Consider the following 19,966-nt stretch of genomic DNA (forward strand, 5'->3'; position numbering starts at 1 on the left):
TTAATGAATGCTGTGCCATGTGTTTGTGCAGGTTTTTTTTTTTTTTTCTACCTGTAGCAGCTTTATTCATTTGGGAGAGTACTGTGTACAAGATATTCTTTAGTAGTGTGCTGGCTGCTGTTTAGTTTTAATAAATTAAATCCTTTATATCAATGTAATATTCTTTAGACAAGCACTTCCAAGACAGATTAGAAATGAACTTAAGGGGATTAAAAGCTTCTCTTGCTAAAAACAATGTTTCAGATGGGAAATCCACTTATTTATGTCACTTTCAGTGGACTACATTTGGCTTTAATATGTTGCTGCTGCTAAAGAAAGCAGTGCTTTGCCCATGACTGCAGCCTTTCTGCTCTGCTTTACATACACAGCAATGTTTATTTTCTTTCATACAGTAAGTCACTTTGGGAAAGATTGATGGCTTCCCATAAAATTGTGAGAAACCATTTTCTTCTTATTTAGAGAAAACAAAAGATTTAATGACTCTGGCATTTTAAATAGCATCAGTCTCTTTGTAAAATAGGAAATAATGGGAATGGAAGGAATGAGCAGAGAGAAAAATCTGCTCTGATTTTCCCCTTGCTGCAGTATAGCAGGCTGAAAACATGAATTGGAAGGTTGTCACTATCTGTGAAATCCTGGGCATGTTGGGAGCAGTCTGGTTTAGCTGGTGTTACCTCTGGTCTGTGCAGCAAGCTGAGGGTGAGGTACCAGACTGGAGGCTCTTTCCTCTAACTCATACCAGGTTATCTATTTTTATATCAAAACTTGTCCTAACATGGTTGTGCCAACCCCACTGGTGAGTCTCTGGTACCAACATGAAATATCTTGATTTGAAATATTATAAAATATATAAGAATACAATGTGTAACACATAATAATGTACAATATAATAACATATCTGTGTGTGTGTGTATAAATCAGTATCTGCTGGGTTTGATGTACCACCACTGTGCTGCTGTAGCAGGAGATGCTGCCTGTCCATGCCCCAATACCTGACTCCTGCTTCACTGAGGACATTCAGCCAGCAGAAACTGAGAGCCTTGGTGAGCCCAGCAAAGCTGCAGCTGTGCCTCTCTCCAGAGCCTTGTCCTGCTGGGTGTCTGGCCATGCTCAGATGGCTCTGAACATTCACAGGAAGCCCTGCAGTCCTAGGCTCTGGTAGGAGTTTGCAGCAATCACCAGCCAAGGCACACAATACTGACCTGGAAAAGGTTGGCTGCTGCCCAATGCTCTCACACTGAGGTTTAAGCAGGGTGGGAACCATATCTGTGGAATAAAGGAGGAGGCTCTCCTGTGGGATGAACCAGGACAAAATTGAATATTTTGAATATTCGCACAATTTTGAGACCACATTTTGGCCCCATAAGAGGCAATCCAGCACTCAAACTTTCCTAGCATCCATTTCTGGCAATCTGAACTGTCAGTTCTTCTCCCAGACTACAAAAAGGAAGGTTTTGGAGTTTGCTCCTCACAGCTGAATGCAATGGGGACAAAGAAGGTATTAGGACACAACTGATCTCCCAAAAGGGTGAAAGAAGAAAGAATTCCTCCTGAGCCTCCTCACAAAGCTGCCAGGAAGGGAAGGAGACTGGAGAGCCTTTGAGGACACTCTGGTTTTGCCTTTTCTTAAGTGAGTTAGAAGTCTTTAGTCTACAGTGAGGACAGAAGAAATGATCATAGGAAAATGAAAACTGGAAGAAATATGTGAAATTAATGTTTTAATTGGAACAAGGCCTTTCAGACAGTTTATTGTTGCCATTTGCATGTGAGACCATGAAACTACAGTGCTTAGTCTTACATGTCAGCTCCAAGAGCTCAGCTATGGTTTGCAGGTCTGTTATTATTCAATTGCAGTGCAGATAGCTTGGGCAGAGGGAGAGGTTCCACCCCACAGCACATAAAGTTTGTCTTGGTAACTGTGTCCCTGACACAGAGCTGGATTTTGTTATTTTAGGCACACCTCCCCCCCATCATTACTTTAAAAAGTTTCACAATTATTTCTATTCCATCATGTTTCATTACACAGTAAAGTATTATTTATTTAAATGGTTTTTAAAGTAACTTATTTCCTGGTACCTGGTTAAAACAGGATCATTTCCTTTAATGCTTTCAAGCCACTGAATCTCCAGGATCTGTGTCCATTTTGGTCACCCTTCAACTGCTCTTTCCACAGCCAGAAGCTGACATTCAGATTGAATTGTAGTGCATCTGATCAAGCAAGGGATATGTTTTGAAGGCAAGGCTCAGAGATTGAGTTGTGTGACTCCACTGGTATTGAAAAGGGCCCTAAAGTGAGGCTGTGTATTTACCTTGTATTCTTGGGATTGAGGGAGAATAGGCTGGTAAGCAGAAATTAAACAACCATCTTTATTTTTCATTATTTTCTTCTGTTTTCTTTTCTGAAGTTAGATTTCACTCTTTTCCCCAAAACCACATTTTTTGCTAGTCCTAGTATTTATCGGGTATCTAAATCCTTATATATCATACACGACAACAAATTCTTACTGAACTTTCACCACTAGTTTTAGAATGGAGAGGGCAGAGGGATTTTCTTCACAATAATGATGGTTTCTTTAGTTGCTGTAGCCACTATGTGTGCACTGGTTGTAACACCTGAGGATAAAATTTATATACATTGTCACATGGTTTATCTGGAAAAAAATATATATTGTTCAAGAAAAAAGTATATAATGAGGATCAGGGATAGAATTTCACTGAGAAATGTGGTGTAAAAATGCTTCTCATTTTAAATTAAGCTTTCAATGGCAAGTGCTTGGCTTTCAGCAACTCCTCTGAAACCCTTTTAATTGAAGTTCCATGAAAATCTGGGGAGTTCAGCTCAAGTTCAGCTCCCAAACCCATCCTGATTTCATTAAAGATCTGATCTTTCTTTATTTGCCAATAAAATATATATGTAAGTGTGTGTGAGTGTGTATAAATCAGTATCTGCTAGATAACTGTTGTTTTGTGTTGTTTTGGGATTTTTTCTTCCCTAAAGGAACAGTTTCCCTTTTCTTTATGAAGAATGAACTCTGCTCTGTGCATGCAATGGGAGTTGGAGTGAACGATCCGTGGGAGATCCTTCCCACTCCCCTGCCCCAGAATGGGATTTGGAGCACACAACACCCTTATTGCTTCCCTCTCCTGTTTTGTGTTCTGCACTGGCTGTGCCAAGCTCACCATCATCCTCCATGGCCTGGGTGAGGACAGGGGAGGCTCAGGATGGTTCCCTTGGTGCAATGGGAACACCGTGGTGGCCAGAAACTGGGGATTGATCGTGCCTTGGTCAGGCCTAGGGTACTGCCATGTTATTTCCATGTCACTGTTTTCTGCCTTCTAAGGCCCAATAAAGGTATTGATAATTCTTGCTCAGGGCTCATGTCTGGCAGGGATTTCACCTTTTTGGGTTTTTGGGTTCCTTTTCCAGCTGCAGTGGGCAGATATGCCTGTTACAGCACCAAGGGGCTGAGGGTAGATATACCATGGCATTTTATCTCTTTGCTAAACCAGTAAAACAGTGAGATGTCATTAAAAATTATATCCACGTATCAGAGGTTTTCAACTTGGCTGTAGGGTCCTTTCAAAGCTGTGAGGTTGGAGAGATTCATTTTGCCCCTTCTGGGCAGAAAACAGCATTCCCATTTCCTTCCATGTCAACTCTGTTATGCAGATTCCCTTGGGACTGAGAGGAAGGGTCCCTGGGAATTGCTGGTGTTCCTGCTTTTATTTTGTGTGAGACTCCAGATGAAAATGTGTTGAAAACAGTGTAAATCCTGAGTTCCCCAAGGCAGAGAGTTGTGATATACTCAAGCCCCATGTCAGTCCACTGTGTAGCAGCATGCCAGGCACTCTTCCATTAGATATCACTTGCGTACCCATTTCTGAGTTTCATCCCACTCCTGGAGAAATAATTGCTGTCAGGCTTCTTTTATTTTAATCAATTATTTTATTCTGTTACTATTGCAACTGCTACCTGTTCCACAGGGCTCCTCACAAGCTCTGCACATTGCTATCTGCAGTTTCAGTGAATCAGATCTCAGTGTTTCTGATCAGGGTCCAGCTGGAACTACACATCTTTTGTTCATGTATTTAATATACTCAAAATGCACTAAATGACAGTTTATAATATCATTATCAACAGTTAAAGACATTATAACTTCAAGAAATGAAAAGAAAGTGCAGCCATATGTGGAAATGCTTTATTTTGTGCACTTTTAACCCTCACAATAGTTCAGCTGCAAAAATGGGGATAGCAATGAGAAGCAGGGAGAAAATGGTATGTCTGCAAAATCATTTTTCAGCTTTCTGTCCGCTGCTGTCATGAAAGAGCACTGAGCTATTTGGATGGTAAATAACAACCAAGAACTAATTTATTTTTCTTCATAAAATTATTTCTAGAATTGGATTCAAATGTGTTCCTTATTACACGGTTTGATAATTCAGTGATGCTTTCCCCCCCTAACATACGAGCTGATTTAAACCTTCACTCCAAACAGCCTCGGGCTTATTAAGAACAGTGTGGACTGAGTATGGATTAGGTTTAAAAGTAATAAAAAAGTAGACCTGTTGGTTAGGTGAAAAATTCACTATCAGATTCCTGAGTGCAGCTTTCTTTTCATGTGCAAACTGCATTAAATGAGGCATTTAATTCAACAAATCCATAGTTCTGATCCACCAGAAATAGAGACTGGGTTAGTTCAATTTGTAACAAACGATCTCCATATGATCAAAGTCCTGAGAGCTGATTCCAACATACTGCTTAAATTAGTCTAACACCGAAGTGTTTGGCTCTGGGACAATATTTGGAATGTCTTACCAGAAGAAAAATTCCTCTGCACACATGGTTCCAATATCTGGGAATGCCAACCTTGCTTTTTAATGGGCTGACAGGGAGCCTCCGTGCTAACTTTCTGACTCCAAAAAGTTCTTGTGCTGTCACCCGCAAACCAGCTTGGATAATTTTTCCTTGGCTTCCTTATTAAAGCCTGAATGAAGGGATTGTGTGGCTTTCTTAATGTCACTTGGTCTGCTTGCCATAAATTCAACCACTCATGATGAAAGCTCCACTTATATTTTGCTGGGAAATGGAATCAAGGAGAATGCACCCTCGTTCACAATAAATAACTGAAGTTGAGTTATTAAGTGTATTTCATATACCGGTGCCTTATTACATCAGCAGTTTAGATAATGGCTTCTTAAAAATATTCCTCTGCTGAAATGTATGACGAGTGAGTTGCACAGAGGATCCCAATGCATGGAACCAAACCAGCAGGCCAGAGCAATAACTTAGGTCTGTATTAACAAATATCAAATATTTACATTTTTACATGCTGCTGTCTGTTTTGATTAAGCAACCATAGCAATAACAGCAGTCAGCAGCGAGGGCTGTATTTGCTTGGTTCCTGCCAGGGAATTCTCAGCTGGGATTGTTTGTTTGCGTTGTGCAGTGAAGACTCGAGCTGTTTACACTGTAGCTCCAGTTTTAGAGAGTGCTAATTATGCTCTGCTGCTGAACCCCTCTCCTTCTCAGAGCCTGCTCTTCTGCAAAAATACTTTACGCTGGTCTCGAGGAAAGCAATCTGACTCACGGCAGGCAACAAAGGGTGCCCCAGTGCCTTATAACTTTTTCTTTTAATGTGGTGAGCGTCACTAAATGGGAGTTCATGCTTTTAACTCTGCTTGCTTTTTCTTTTCTTTATTTTTACAAAAAAAAAAAAAAATTAAATAATGGGCAACAGTTTCAAAGTCCTTGGCTGAATTTCCTCTCACAATTTTACTCCTTTTAATGGAACTTCTTAGTGTGAAATGGGGGTGTGTGTAGCATCTATCTCTCCACGTGCATGCATATCATTCTTTACCTTTTCCCCCTGTTATTATATGTGCAGTGGGATGTAACAAATTGACACTCACCAAGGAACAGGCAGAGCTGACAGTGAGTAAATGCCCTGATTAGCATAGCATTGTTGTAACTTCTCAATTCTTTCCTGATTAGCTGAAATATGTGTAGCATGGCTATGACACTATTTTTAAATCTGTGCTAAGCATTGCTTGATACTTTATGGGTGAAGGAGGCAGGATGAAGGACGAAAGGCTGGCACTCAGAAATTTAGCAAAACCAACTCTGTTACCATGTTTTCATGGTAACTATACTGAACAGGTGGCTAAGTGAGCCAATTAAACAGACTTTAGGAACAAATTATGATAGTAATTCATTGTCTGGGATCATTGAAATGCACTGTGTGGAATCTGTTCCCCAGAGCAGCCTGAATAATGAAAATCTATTTTTGTATAATTTTATTGTTTTCCTACCAACATGAAAAGGACCTCACTCTTTTTTTTTTTTTTTTTTTTTTTTTTTTAATCTTGGGGGTGGATGGAGGGGAAAGAATAGAGGACTTTTTCCAGAACTTTTTAAAAACAGGGTGTGATTCATGTAAGAGCATCTTTCAAAGAAATCAAGGTTTTGCTAATGAAATATTTTGTTTTAGAAAATATTTTCTTTATTATGACTTGAAAACCTTTAATAGTTTCATAGACAAGAATGAGCAAAAGCTCAAAGTGCTTCCGACATAAATATTTTGATCAAAAAAGTGTCTGGCAAAGGCCAGTAAAGAAAGGGTGAAACATGAGAGATACCAATTATGAACCTTTTAGCTTCAGTGGAGTGCTCCAGAGATGTAGGGGCTTCACTCGAGTTTTGGGGGGTGATTGTCCAAGGATATGGAAGACAATGCTCCAAACCATCTGTGTGAGCTGATTCAGTCTTCTGCATCAGCTCTTTCCCCTCATTGGCAAAGCTTTAAAGTTAACCCAGGTCCTGACAACTTTGGAGCTGTAAGTATTAGTCCTATACCCCAGATCATCTCTTCTTCATGGTCTGGCTGAATGGAACTCTGGCATTGATTAAAAAATGTGCCAAAGACTAACACTATATATGTGTATAGATATATGCACTGTATATAATATATATATTCAAACTATATTATGTATATATGTATAAATATTTAATATTTATATAAAGAGGAGGGCAATAGTAAATTTCTGCTCTTTTTTTTTTTTTCTTTTGAGGTCTGAGGGTTCTCTGGAATGATCTCAAGCCATTGTACAGCAACAACTCTGAGTGGCCACATAGGGCTGCATTTGAACCCCTGACCCAGGAACAAAATAAATTACGTGTAGACTGAGGTATGGATATGGTGAGTGACAGAAGAATAGCACTCAAAATTGTGTTCAAGAGATTCTGTATTCATTTAAGTAGTGTAACTGTTTAGCCAATTTATTCATTTGACAAGTTCCTTTCTAACCATCCTAATTCACCATTTAGCCTAAGATGGCCTTCATTAGTTGATTAGATATTCATCGGAAGAGATTTTAGCATAAATACAGTTCCAGAGAGGATTACCACCCAGGGAATCTATTCTTTTAACCTACTTATTCGGCTATCAAGTATTTGTTGAAAAGGACTCGTATTTACTTAGTCTCTTAATGAAGTCTAGAAAAGCTTTTCTGCAAAGGGAATATTGTTTTGTCAAAATTAGCTTACTTAAATAGCTTTCAAAGCAGTCTGAGAACAAAGGTTTCAAAGCCACAGCTCCAGCCTAATATTTACTTTTTACACTGTACAGTAGTTTAGACTTGCCAGAAAAAGTGCACTTGTGCTTTTTTGTTTTGTTTTGTTTAAATTTCTCTGCTTCTAGTTGTGAGATATATATGTCATTTCTAGGGGTATGGAACTAATTGAGGAATATGTCCTGCCCTTGTTGAGGTGAACAGGGCAGATAAATAAAAACTCCATTGGACATAAATCTCCTCCACCAACATCAAAGAAACAGGATCCTGCTAAGTGTATTTGTATAATGCAGTAATTTATGCAAAAAGCAGCTTTTGTCAGCAATGCAACAAAGCAGCTTTGATAAATGTCCCCTAATTTATTGTCATGTATCTCAAATCAAAGTAAAACATTTACAGCCTGCATACTGAAGGAACCCAGGCCCAGGGTACTTAAAGGGTTTCTCTCCCTTTCCATCTCCCCCCCTTTTTTTAAAAAAAGTACAAAAAGCCAAGTTGGGCAAAAGGTTAAAAAGGATCTGTTTTGAATGCTAAGTACTTTATACAAATTATGGGCAAAAAAGAATAATGAATCTACTTAAAGAATGACAGAAAATCCTGTACAAATTCTGATTAAAAAATCCTCTTAGCTTTTCTCTTAGGGGTGGTGTCTGACAAATTATAATGGCGATGCCATTGTAATTGTGTTTTACAGGGACAATTCCAGTTTCTCATGTTTCAAAGGAATAAAATGGTGCCTGTAGACAGTGGCTGCTCTTCTCTTCCCATCTCACCTATGCATTCTCCTGAGCAGCCATCTTTCAGATGCATGGCACATTCTGGATATCAGCTCAAATGAAATTTTGGGGAGAACCTTTATTATTGACTTCAGACAGGAAAATCACACCCTGGTAGAGGACAAGGCCAACAGTGCTAGCAGGTCTGTTCCCACCAAAGGGCTGATGGTGCTTGCATGGTGCAGAAACATTTTAAATTTTCTCTTGACTTCTTGAGAGAATTATTAGATTGGCTAGTTTGATAAATTCAGGCAGACTGCTTGGTCTTTCAATGCACAAAAGTTGTACCATTCTACATTTTATATATACATATATATACAGGACCAAATACATATACATATGTATAAATATATATATTTTGCATGGATATGGCATTGGTACAGGGTGCCCAGAGAAGCTGTGGCTGCCCCATCCCTGGAAGTGTTCAAGGTCAGGTTGGATGGGGCTTTGAGCAACCTGGAATAGTGGAAGGTGTCCATGGCAGGGGGTTTGGGACTAGGTCACCTTTCAGGTCCCTTCTAAGCCAGGCCATTCAGTGATTGTGTGGCTCTTAGGGCTGGACATGATGTGCTGATGGTGTTGGCACAGGTGAGCACCCAGGAACTGCTGCCCCCATGGCCAGCAGCTCACCCTGTCACCCTCAGTGTGAATCCAGCCTCATGCTCTGCCTCCAGCTCAGACTGAGGTGCGCAGGGCCCTCTCTGAGCAGATGAGAAGAGAAAAATCAGTGTCAAGAGTGCTCCTCATCCTGCAGAGCTGCTGCTGGGGTTGCAGGGGCTGGACCAGGGAAGCGCTGAAATCAGCTGCCTGGAGGACACCATCCCATGCCTATCAATCAGGGGTGAAGGAAAACTGCATGGGCTTTTCACTCACCCAGAATGTCTTTCAGTTAAAAAGACCAAATGTGATATGACTCCTCCTCAGGCCCCTTTGATATTTAGGGAGTGATAAATTAAGTTTTGTTTCAGCTGAGATCTAGCACGGCTTCACATGTCAGTTTGCTTCAGAAGTAGGCAGCATTTCTATGTTTTTGAGTTAGAAATCTCTGTTAATAATAAAACAAGCATACAGCTCCAGGAGTATAATATCCTTTGAGTGGAGTGGTTTCAAAGAGTTTTACAATCCATCTGGAAGACTGACTCTAGCTATTAAGCCTGTTCTTTGAGAAAATGCCTTATTCACACAGATAGGAGTATGATTCTGGCATTGCAAGCCAGAGGAATGAAATTTGGAAAGCCAGGCCTGCTGCACCATAAAACAGAGACATGGAGTTCACTGAAAAAGTGAAAAGGAACAGTTGTTAAAAAAACCCCAAGTTTAATTTTCTTTGTGTAAAAGTTCTATCTGCTGGCAATGAGTCTGCCTCTCCCAGCACCAGCTCGCCTCTTGGAACAGCATAAGTCATCTGTACTACAGAGCAATTAATTCTAATTTCTTATGCATGTGTCTCTTTGTTGCTGTTGCCATTAACACATATTAAGTTTATAAATTAAATGTATAATGATTTAAGTTAATATCCTAATTGCTAGGTGTATAATTAAAATTTGTACAAGTATTTTACAGGTACAGTCAATGAAATGAGAGGTTTTATGTCAAAAGTGTCAAAAAAGTAGCTCAGCAGAGTTGGCCATAAAAATACACCATTTGAATGTGTAAAGCTCTAGGGGCTGTGTCCAGGAACAGGGTTTTAAAAAAAAGAACAACTACTTCTTCAGAAACACACAATTAACCCTATGGAAGAGTCCATCATCATCACAGGGTCAAACAGAATGTGGCACAAGGGTGCCAGGACCGAAACTACAGCTCAGGTGGGTATATGCTGTATATAAACATATATTTATGTGTATACATGTACACATGTACATGTATGATGTAAATAAACATGTATGTGTGTCCAGTGAATCCTGCCTCTCTAGGCACATTTATGCAGATTTACAGACACACTCCATATATGTTATGGTGAGACCCAGCGCCTGATTTATCACTACCTGGCAATTTACCTGATCACCTCACACCCCTCACCATCCCTGCTGTAACTTAATCTGCTCAGCTCATGCCCCATACCTGCACAACCTTCAGTCCCCAGTGAGCTCTGCACAGGAGATCTGATGGGGCTCTTAGGTTAAAACATCTGACCAGGATGCATGTAAATTAGTGGGGTCAGAGAAAAACCCTTAACATTAAATTTCAAGTAAAATTACAGTTTGGAAGTAAAGAGACGTCATCATCATAACTCTTTAGCAGGTATTTCATTAAAAACACATTATCCTACATTTACTGGTGGACTGCTCAGGTGCTGGGGTGCTCCTCTGACATGGAGGCAAGTGGTGGCAAGTGTTTGTTGTTCTGCACCAAAGGGGTCTTATACCCTCTTGTCAATGTATGCTGCCTCATGCTTTCAAAATGTTCCTTTTTGTCTTGCTTGTTACAGCAATAAACTTTGCATTTCTGAGCAGTGCAAAAGGAGTCTAACGCTGACCTCATGAAAAGTCTTCCTTTAACATACTATTTCCTTAACTTTTTGAGTAAGCAAAGTCAAGAAACCTTCCCCATCCTATGCTTCCATTTTACACTGATAAAATATTTCCAGACCCAGACCAGTGACCAGTCTCCTTCTCCTTAGTACACCAAGAAAAAGGCAAATTACCATTTTTACATTATTTCCTAGCATTACAGTGAGTAATGTAAAAACACAGTGAGGTGTGTTTTGCACAGTTAAATTAGCAGCAAATCTTGAAATACAAATCTATATATTAACCAGATGAGCTGCAGGTTACCCACTCAGCAGGAAAAGCCTCCCCAGGATGTCATGTGCAGTGGTGGCACAGTGTGCAGGGACACCTGGGTGACAGAAGGGACATGGGTGCCATGGGCAAGCAGCTGCCTGGACCCTGCCTGGGCAGAGCCACTCTAAATAATGCCAGTGCTTTGCATTGACTGGAGTTTGGGAAGAATTTTTATCCCAATCTTTCAAAGCAGAGACAGCTGTGAGTAGCTGTTAAATAGACACAAACTAGAGCTCAGTCCAAAGTATGCATGTTCAACATAGTGCCTTAGATATAAGTTGTGCTACAAGACCACAAAAATGAAGAAATCAAAACATATTAATTATTTGAAATAGAAACACTGCCTTTTAAGGCAGGCACCCATTTTTAGATGTCTTGAGTGTCACATTGATTTTTTAAATCTCTGAAGTCCCATTATCTCAGTGCACTTAGTTTATGAGAGTTACATTTTGACACATGGTTCTGGTTTATCATGTAATGCTTCAATAAGTAAATGCAAATTATTACTAATAGTATTTTTAATTTGAAACATAACTAGGCCAAAATTAAACTTTTAAAGCAAATAAATTAAAAGATGTTTTTTTGGTCTTATTTCACAGATTAGTTTCAGTGTCTGACACACAAATTTCAAAGAAGTTCTCATTTAATGTGAGTAGGACGAACAAAAAAATGCAACAAAATCAACACCCCCATACACCCCCAATCTTGAATGTGTCATTAAAACCACATGGATTTTAAATTCTTCTTCTTATACAGAAAATTGCATTAACAGATTTTTGACCCCAAGACTAAGCCAAGTTACATGTGTTACAGTCCCAGTATATCTGCTCTGATCCACAGGGCTGCTCCTGCATACTTAATAAATGCAGCCTACTGATGTAATAGCATCCTGCATATGTCTCATATTAAAGGTATTTTCCTAATAGTAATAGCATTATAAACCTGCCTACTTTGCTATTGAGTTACCCTATTTAGGATAATTTGCACAGAAAGACTATGCCTGAGCATGTGAACAAGCATATCATTTTATAACATTTAACATAAAACTTAACACTTATCAAAATCAAAGCAAGCTGCCAGTTTGATTCTAGAACCAGTATTTTTCCATTAAAAAAAAATCAGTTGTGTTCCTTGAATAATTTATTATCTGTACTTTTGTTTTATTTTCCACATGGAATTGATGAAGAAAAAGTACTATTTTTTCTAAAGAAAGTTTGGAAGAGTGAAAATTCACACATGGAAAACAAATGAGCATCGGGAACCACTCCTCATAGCTAATGGCTACTTGGTATGTCGCCAGAATTCATATGGATCCTTAAAATCAAGTAAATTATGCCCGCAGTGATAGCTCCCTTTGCTGGAGTCCCACAACAACCACCAAATGGCGGAGCGAAGCTGAACTGCCAAGTTTCATTTTTCACCTCCCCATTCCTTTCAATTAAGTAGATTTGTTTGCTGCAGAAGGGCCCATGCATATTTTATGGTGCCAGCCCCTCTCTCAGGTGCGCTCGCAGCCGCCGCCGTGCCCGGCACGCGTGGCCTCACCCAGCCCCTCTCCCATCCCATCCCACCCCATCCCATCCCATCCCATCCCATCCCATCCCATCCCATCCCACCCCATCCCACCCCATCCCATCCCATCCCATCCCATCCCACCCCATCCCATCCCATCCCATCCCATCCCATCCCATCCCATCCCATCCCATCCCATCCCATCCCATCCCATCCCATCCCATCCCATCCCATCCCATCCCATCCCATCCCATCCCATCCCACTCCTGTCCTGCAGGCAGGGCTGATCCTTGCCATGGTGCCAAGGCCAAATTCAGAGAGGAACAGCAGCAGTGAGAGCATTCAGATGTGTGCATCTTCTTTAAACAGCCCGCTAAATGAAAACAGAGAGAATCCCAGTTTTGTATTAAAAAGATGAGTTACTCTCCTGCTCTCTTCTTGTGATAAGAGATCACACACTTTAAATGCCTTATTGAACTCAAGGTTAAGGAACCTGCCACTCATCACACAACAGATTAAATAACTGGTGAATTATGTGCTAGAAAAATTAGGATGGATTACACAAATATCTGTTAAGGCTATGATAAATATTTATAAACAATCTTCCTTGCAGAACATGTCTCTGTCATTCATTTCACTGCAATGAAAAACCTCGAACAATGGAACTAATGACTACATTGTTCCAAAGTTAAGTAGTATATCTAATAAGGAAAATAATCAGATGAGCCAAATTCTTTATGAACACAACAGTGAAGCAATTAAAATAAATGTGATTTTCCAGATCAAAACTTCTGGCTGTTAATTGCTATATGGCACCTATCCTAGTCATATGAGTTTCCCTTGCAGCTGTTTTTATTTCATGATACATTTTGAAATCCCAGGAGCCTAGTCCTGGGATCTGCCATACAGACAGTTAGCCTGAAAACCAGGATGCTTATCAAGTGTTTATAATCTGGGTAGATGAACTCTCGAGACAGACCTCTGAGAACAAGCACTTTCTTGCCATTTGCATTTTGTTTGCAATGTGTTTCCAATGAAGATAATTTATTGATGCACACTTGTGGGGCTGCAGCACGTGGGTTCTCTGCCATATGCAGAGGATGAGGCGTGGGCAGCAGGAGGTGTTCCTGCCTCCCCCGTGCTGGGGCTGAGGCCACCACAGATCATGTGGTATGGGGGCTGTGATGCACTAAATACAGACACAATTCTCTCTATCTGATAGCAGAATTCCCTTGGACTTTATTTTTTTTGCAGTTTCTGGCATTAATGGGTGTTTGGGTTGAGGAGCAGTGGGACAGGAGAGCTGCAGCCTCTGCAGGGGCAAAGGGCCTAACATACAACACATGACCCCCTGAGCTGGAGTGCACATGGGAACCTGGCAGAGTCCAGCCAGCTCACTCTAAGCTGTGTTTCAGTATCTGTGGGTTATTAATGAGATTAAAGAACTCAGTTACAGGCAATGACTAATGCAGTTTGTCCAAAATTAAGCAGATATTGGCATCCTAAGGTGCAACTCAGGAGTCAATGAGCTCAGCTATTGAACAAGCTAAAGCCATGAGCAATATGATATTGATTAGACAACGGGTATTGCCTTTATACCTGCTTAGTTTTATTGGGTGAGGCTCCATGCAATGTGTTTTTATCTGGGAAACTTAAGGAAAATAATTAAAAATGTTGCAAGGAGAGCCTAGCAGCCTTTGTGCTTTTCTTTTTAAAGGGTGCAGATGTCTTGTCTTCTGTCTTTAAAACTGCAGATACTCCATCCCCACCTTTCAAAAGATCAAGGGTAATAATAATAACAATAATAATACAGTATTCTGGAATTTTTCTACATGCCTCAAGAGAACTTTAATATTTTCCATGAAGTGTTTTCTGACAACAGCTGCCTCTTCCACTGTTGCTTTTACCCTACTTGCATTAAACTTGGCCCCAGTGCTGCCAAGTTAAAATGGTGTCTTTAAATGTGAGGCCTTTGCTGTAGAAAACACTTTTGCTAACCAAAACCACATAGCATTCAGCTATCCTTCACAGCCTGCAATTTCCCCTGCTCTGTGCAATTCCTGCTTTCCCCTTGCTGTTTCCAGGCAGTGCCAATGCCAGCATTTAGTTTTACTTTGTAGTTAATAGGAATTGGTTAAAACTTGAGCTGTCGGTGAAAGTCAGTCTCACTTCAAGCTGTGGTGCTGGACAGCGTGTGGTGACAGTGTGGGCCCAGCTGTTTCCTGGGTGGCTTTTTGGCCATGTCTCCCAGTCTGCCCAACATGGCTGGGCAACACCCAGGGCTCTCCCACCTCTCAGGGATCTGCTTAGGTCAGGACCCCAGGTGGCCTCAAACCAAACTAAAACACTTCTGTCACGGAGGCCAATGGGATACTTCAGTCATTAAACTTTACATTCTTCTTCTGGATCCTGACTTGATGAGCTCACACATGACCCTCTGGGGGAAAGGAAGGCAGGGATATAGCAAAAGCATCCTTGGAGAAAATGTCCTCTTATGCTCTTTTTCCCATCATTTGCATACCCTTTCTCTGAGGGCTTTTCTTTTTTTTTTTTTTTTTCCTTTTAATCCCACAGCACTATCATGTTTGCCAGCCCCAACATCACGTTCTTCTCTTTCATCAGAAGACTGACTCATAGCATCTTTCAATTTGGACTCAAGTTTTTTTTTTTTTTCCTGTGGGACTTTGGCCCAAATAACACAACACACAAAGCATCTGCCCAGACTTGACACGCAGCGAGGCATCGCCCAGGATGGGGCTGAACCAAGACCCATATTTTCACCATATTTTTGCCCCCAGGAATTTTTCTGTACTGAGACTATCGTACCTGAGTTTATGTGTGGCAGCTCAGCATTTCCCCTCCCTCCACGGGTGACAGCTGCTTTCTCACTCTCCAGGCTTCTGAGCATGGAACTGTTAATTCTTTTTCTCCAGCCTGATCCATGCCCAGTGCTCCAGCACTGCTGCCAGCTCTGGTTCCAGTTTGTAAGGCTGCTTCTCACAGCTACTGCTGCTCCCTCTGCTTTTGAACCTGATGCTTTCCACCTCCAGGCCCTGCAAGGAGAGGCATGAGACAGGATATGTGGAGTGCCTGGAGGAGTGGGTGAACAGCTTCTGGACCCACATTCAGAGCAGCTTCTCCATCTGCATCACATCCTGGGAATACAAAATGGCACAGAGTTGTACTTCTGCTCATTAGATGTGGGCAAACTTGGCTAGAGCACAAGTGCAAAAGCTCATCTTTCTTCAGCTGCTTGTAATTCATGCTTGAGCAAGAACATTATTTGGGGCTTAAGTCAGATTCCTCTAAGTAGGTCACAATTCTTCTTCTAGACAAAAATTCCTGCCTCTGACTTCTCAGAAACTCAGATTCTCAGTCTCTCCTGATTTGTGTAACACCTCAGGTGCCCTCTTATCATATTTATCAGCTCATCAAATGAATCCACAAAACAGTTACTAACTTGCTGCCTGATAGGGTTCAGACTTGGAAGAGTTCCTCTGCCTTGGTTGGCAGCCATTTCTCAGGCTCATTTGCATGGCTGATTTTTCCCATTTTAATGATGTTTTACTGTTAGCCCTGTAGCCAGGTAAAAGGATGTAACCTGCATCTCCTATGGTCAGTGCATCAATGAAAGGGCAAGAGGCTGCAGAGAGGGCCAGGAAGTTCCAGTCCATGTGGGGCTTGCTCTCTGAAACAGATGCACTGCAGTCAATGGTATAAAACAGAATTAATTTTAGTGGTATAGAGATTGATTCCCTAAATCATGACAGCATGTGTCAGACATTAGTCTTGTTCTTCTGTACAGCACTATGAGGGGTGTGGACATACCCAATGCTACAAGGAGGGAGATAAAATAATGCAATGAGATACAGGCTAGAGTAGAAGACAGTAAAGCACAACACAATATAACACAATATAAGGATGGCATATTGTGTACAAGGACTGACAGGGTATGGATTTAAGACATTTCTGCAGGAGAGTTCTGCAGAGAGCTTGCCCTGTTGCTGTTGAAAATTGTGGTGATTTTCTTGTTTCAAGCTAAAAGAAGGAGAAAAAGAGAGAAGTTTTAGCAGAGAGGTTTTAGCCTCTTCAATAGAGGATAAATCTCACCTTTAAAATTTATAGTGGGAAGTATGAACCATTCAAACACTGCAATGTCACACTAGAGAGCCATGGAGGAGGAGACTTGCAGGTAAATATGTTTTTTATCAAAGTTGTCTGGCCAAGGGAGACTATCCATGGGGGTGGAGAGCTCTGATTAGAAGACATATGTTTGGATATTTATCTACATCATGGTCCCAGATGTTTTTTGTTCTTCAATTGCCACCTTGGTGTGCAGTGGTAAAATGCTGGCGCTGGATCACAGGCTTGTTTCTGTGGTCACCTTTGTATCACCAAAATGCACTGGAGTGTCATTTTACAACGGAATACAGGATGCCCTCTGGCTTTTATGTCTTATTTTTTGTTTCTGTGAAGTTAATTTTCACTTCCTCTTCTGAAAACAAACAAAATGTTAAATGTCTAATTGAATAGACTGTTGGAAAAGCCGAACGGGAAGATTGAGCATGTGAACTTCTGTGAAGCAAATGCCTTTGTTTCCAAACAGTCTATTGATAGAAAATATTTGACATTTTCCTTCCACAGGGGCGTTAACAATTATAATTTGCTAGTACATACATCGTGAGTACTTTCAGATTTTGAACAGAACATCTGTTGGTCAAAGATGAAAAAAACCTTGAAAAAAAATAATCTATTTTTCCAGGGTTATGAATCTAACAGCATCACAAATTATCTCTAGGAAAACATTTCAAAAGCCTGAACTTGCACTTATGGAAAAAGGAACACAGATAGAGGAAACAGATAAATATGCGTTGTGTTAGTAGGCTTTGTTTTCTGAAATGATCTATTGTTCCGGAGAAGCAGTTAACAAACAAATTACTGTCTGTGTCCAATCCAGCCAGATCTTTGGTCCCACAGAACAGATGTTGAGGTGAAGCAGATTAAAGCTTAATTCACAATAGGGCTGTACCACAGGAAAGGTGCCCTAAGTTTATCTATTGTTAAATAATATAATTTATCGTCTTAGAGGGCTACAGTGCAATTTCTGTTCCTTTTCTACTTTTTGAACAAAGATTTATAACATAGATAATCCCCAATTTTAGATATTTGCTGCAGGTTATAGTTGAAAGAATTTCCCAAAAGACTGATAACCCCTTTTTTCCCCTTAACCACAGTCGAACCAAGGAACTAATATGATGCCTGCTTCAAATAAATGTATTTGCTGCCTCTGTGCATGATAAGTTTTCATTTAGTCTATGATCAGCTGACAGTATGCAAGTTTGCAGATACCAGTAATTGAATACAGATAACCTTGGTTGTTGACCTATGCAGAGCCATGACTGTCTAGTTTCCATTGTTTCTGTTTTTGCTAGTTGACACAAAACTGATGTGGGCTGAATTTATATATTAGCCCTCCATTATAGTGGGAATTGCTTATCGTTATGGATGGATATTGCAAGAAGTTTCTATTTATTTAACCTAATAAGAAGGCAAAAAGAAATGTGATTGGGCCAACCCAGGAACAAATTTAACCCTTAGCAACCTGGCTAGTTTCTGCATAGATAGCAGGGCATGGAAAGGACATCTGTCTTGTTTCCATTTTTTTACAAATTGATTTTCTTTTTGGTTAGAGGGATTATAATTTTTTTCTAGCAAACAATGCCATGAAATATTGAAAAACTGTTTGAAGCTGAGGGTTGTGAAGGAGCCAAGCAGTGCTGGATATCCAAATCCTCTTGGCTTCTGATAGCAGTAGACAGCTAATTCTCCTAGACTTTGTTGAGTGCCCAGTCTGAAAAGACTAAAAGGCAGAGTTTGCCAAGGGATGAAGAGGACAGTGGCACCCAGTGAGAGCTGCCTGCGAAACACAGCATGGTCTTCAAATCACACACCAGAAGCTGCTCCTCTGCAGGTTGCTGCTGTCTCCTCCTCATGTACATTGCAGCCAGGACAAGACTCCTTTGGTTGTTTGCAAGGGTTGTGATGAGCTTGGTTTGCATTTCACCCTGGCTGTGATTAGTTGTGAGTGTTCCAGTTACCTGTGAATTTATTTAGATCCAGAATGAGAATCCAGGCTTGCAAATTCAGTGATTCTTGTAACCTGCTGACTTGGAATGTACATTGCAGCAGCCTGGGAATGACTGACCCACTGGCTGCAGGAGGGCAGCAACAGAAAAGAGAAGCATCTGTTTTTTTCTTCAACTATTAAAATGATGGTCAAACTCTGGCCATGCTGACATTGATGGCAAAATGTCAAGGCAACTGGTTGCCTGGTGTGGGTGGAATTGTGGAGAGCTTTTCCCCACCTGAGAGAAACAGAAAAAATCCTGCCTGAAGTGCCATTGGAGAGGCCACTGGACTTTTCAGAAAAAGTGTTTATTAACTGTGGGCTCATGACCAGGTTATTGAGCCCCTGCAGAGGTTTTATGTACCAGCTATTCAGGCCTTGCTAATGTTATGCACCAGGACTCATATGAGGTTTGTTCAAGACCATGAATGCAAAATGGCCAGCTGGAATTCTGATCACTTTGTGGAATACAGTAAAGCACATGGAAATGTGATACTGCTGCTCATATTGAAATCTCTGCTTTTAGTCCTTTTCAGAGCAGTGAGAGTAACATGAAGTCGCACGATGGCTGAATTCTGTTTTTGTTAAACTGAGATGTCAATCAAGTTAGTTAAACTGAGACAGTTTTGCAAAATGGCTTTCGACTCCCTGTAAATGGTTTTCTTTGCATATAGTTTTAAAATTCTAGGGAGCCATGAAAAGGGAATTTTAAACATCTTTTTTTTTTGGCCAGCTTTCTGAACCATGTTGCCCACTGATGGATCTTAGTTTGGCTGTGAAGATGGACACTAGGAAGCTGTGGGAATGCAGTGCCCAGTTAAGGTATCACATTTCTCTTCTGTATGTATTTCAGGATGAGAAGTACTGAGAAATATCAAATACTTCAATGAATGGACCTTTTACTTCTGGAAAGTGATTTTTTTCCCCATCCCCTGCCCCCACACACTGCTGCCTTCAAGGAGTAATGAGCGCAAGGTCAACACAGTGTTTTTACAGGCATTTGCTTTCTTTGGGGATCCAAGACCCAGGAAAAAGAAAATTAAATCACCTCCTAGAGCACAGGGATATTTATTTCCTTGAAGTAAATCAAGCCATGCTGCCAAACAATGATTACAGCCCCATTAATAGGTTAATCATTATAACTGCAATGGTGTCATGGCACCTTACTCTCGGTAGCTCTGTCAACATCTTTGTCA

At 40.7% G+C, this 19,966-nt stretch overlaps 2 long non-coding RNA genes across 2 annotated transcripts in view; one reads left to right on the forward strand and one right to left on the reverse strand.

Annotated features, from left to right (window-relative positions):
* Positions 1-8,116, forward strand: part of LOC141730816 (uncharacterized) — an 82,849-nt gene extending 74,733 nt beyond the window's left edge. The window contains exon 10 of the long non-coding RNA XR_012582529.1: positions 7,069-8,116. This is a non-coding gene — a long non-coding RNA (uncharacterized LOC141730816). The remainder of the gene's footprint in view (positions 1-7,068) is intronic.
* Positions 8,117-12,906: 4,790 nt separating this feature from the next.
* LOC113459488 (uncharacterized) overlaps positions 12,907-19,966 on the reverse strand; it is a 22,648-nt gene continuing 15,588 nt past the window's right edge. Inside the window, exons 4-5 of the long non-coding RNA XR_003380751.2 lie at positions 15,470-15,696; positions 12,907-13,016 (exon numbers count right to left, since the gene is read on the reverse strand). This is a non-coding gene — a long non-coding RNA (uncharacterized LOC113459488). The remainder of the gene's footprint in view (positions 13,017-15,469; positions 15,697-19,966) is intronic.

Source organism: Zonotrichia albicollis, chromosome 13 (genome assembly GCF_047830755.1).
Source record: "Zonotrichia albicollis isolate bZonAlb1 chromosome 13, bZonAlb1.hap1, whole genome shotgun sequence".
NCBI lineage: Eukaryota > Metazoa > Chordata > Aves > Passeriformes > Passerellidae > Zonotrichia > Zonotrichia albicollis.